Below are 2,403 nucleotides of genomic sequence, written 5' to 3' on the forward strand. Positions count from 1 at the left end.
GTCACCCATAGGATGTAATTATTATGAATATGAAATTCAGCATGAAGTTTATAGAATCAAAAAGGAAAAGACTAATTCACTACATTGAAGATTTCAACACAATGCTTGATTAAAAAAAAGTAGACAAAAAATGAGTCAAAGACATAGAAGTCGTGACTAACATTGTCAATCACATTGGCCTAATTGTTATTTATAGACTACTTTAAACAGAAGAATACATATTCTTTTCAAATCAACATAGATTTTTCATCAAGATATTAAGACAAAACAAGTTCCAATAAATTAAAAGGCTCAAATATATAAGAGAATTAAACTGGCTTACAATTGAATAAGTAGAAATTAAGAGAAATAAGAAAACAACAAATTAAAAACATTTTCATATGATACTTGGATCAAAGAGGTGCTCACAAAAATGGACATTTTTGGAATGAATGAAATTGAAAACAAAATATCAAGAATTATTGAGATGCATCTAGTGGAGTATTTAGAGGAAGTTTAGCATATTAAATGTTTTAATTAAAAGGAAGTTATAATTCAAAGACCTAAACTTCCACTGATGAGTAGATAATGGAAATGTGATACATCTATATGATGGCATTTTATTCAGATGAAAAGAAAAATGAAATCATGAAATTTGCAAGCAGATGTATGGAACTGGAAAAACTTATAGCATGAGGTGACACAGACCTAGAAGGACAAATGCTCTAAGTTTAACACTGCATGTTTTCTCTCATACGTGGATTCCAGCTTTTCAGTTTTGCATTGTTAGACTTGTATGTTTAACTAGTACTACCTGTAGAAGCCAAGAAACTGAAAAGGGGCCATTGGGCCATATATATATATGTGTGTGTGTGTGTGTGTGTGTGTGTGTGTGTGTGTGTGTTTAATTGGAGTTACCCTACACAGAGGAATAACGTTCCTCCAAGAAGCCATAAATTATCAAACAAAGCCCAGTGCCAAGTGCTGGCTATCCCCTGTCAGGTTGTTGGCCGGGAGTGGGGGTAAGGAAAGAGACCTCCAAAACAATATGGGCTATTGCCATTGGTCTTTATTACCCACTAGAATTTTCTGGTAAGACCCTATTTCTGCAGACACCACATACTTTGATCATAAGATGTGGAGAATCCAAGCTGATTCTGACCTAGAAGCACCCACCACACTGGCTAGATTCAGAGGGCTGGGAGTTGCTTTACAGGCTTCTGGAGGAGAAAAGCTATCAGCAATCTTACTCGCCTATGGATCCTGTGAGTTACAATAATGGGTGGCCTGGCAAGACATGCCTATTACTGCAATAACGTCGTGTGGGTGACTAAAAGCTTTTTAATTAGACTTAAGGCCTACTCTACAGGAGGGAACTCATGCCTGATGAGCCCCACGGCTAGGGAGGCCATAGGCCCTAGGGGAGAGCCTACTACCATTAATTTGATAAAGGTAGATAATATCAAACTGATTTCTAAATAATGACCTGTATACCCATAGATGAGTTCAACTCTCACCCATCATCAGAGAAGCTTCTTTATGCAGAAGACAGCAGTTAGTACAGAGCCTCACAACATGTCAATTTGCTGTAATAAGTGACTATGGAGTGTTCAGCCCTCAATGGGACATCTATATCACACTCCCTCCCCACTGAGGCTCAGGGAGCATCACTAAAGAGGGGCATAGAAAGGCTAAGATCCAGAGGCCAGGGGACACTGCTGTGGAACAGTGTCTTCTGGACACGACAAGGACATTGCATTCATGAACTCATAGCAACTGTGATTGTTGCACAAGACCAAGTCAGTCAACACATCTGCACGGAGAGGGAATGGGCTCACGAGGCTCCACTCCAGAGGAGCTTTTGGCAGTTGGTGGCCATTGTGGGAGGAAGAGTCAGTTTTCTTCAGCAGTGTGGCCCATGGTAGGCTGCCTGTGTGCTGTTGGATGGCGACCTACACCCATGCACATATGGACAGTAATTGGACTCTGGGAAAGAAGGGAGGGGGAGGGGGAGGGGGAGGAGGGGAAGAAGAGGAAGAAGAGGAGAAGGAGGAGGAAGAGGAACAGGAGGAAAAGGAGGGGGAGGGGGAGATGAAGAAATGAAGTTGGGATATGGATGTGGGGGTCTGAGAGGAGGCAGAGGTGTGTGTGTGTGTGTGTGTGTGTGTGTGTGTATGCTCTAAATATGTTGTATTCATGTATGAAATAATTAAAGAATAAAGAAAGAAATAAGAAGAGAGTAAATTAAATCTATAACATAAAGAGTGAAACAATAGCCTCAACAGGAAATAGGAAAGCAAGACACAGGCAAATGATAGAAGGAAAAAATGGAATAAAAATGGCAGCAACTGGATGATGGTCCTGTAAAGATGACGATACCCTAACGTCTGGGACCTAGGAATGCATTCTCTTATCTGGTAAAAG

Source organism: Nannospalax galili, unplaced genomic scaffold (assembly GCF_000622305.1).
Source record: "Nannospalax galili isolate Female #2095 unplaced genomic scaffold, S.galili_v1.0 scaffold2095, whole genome shotgun sequence".
Lineage (NCBI taxonomy): Eukaryota > Metazoa > Chordata > Mammalia > Rodentia > Spalacidae > Nannospalax > Nannospalax galili.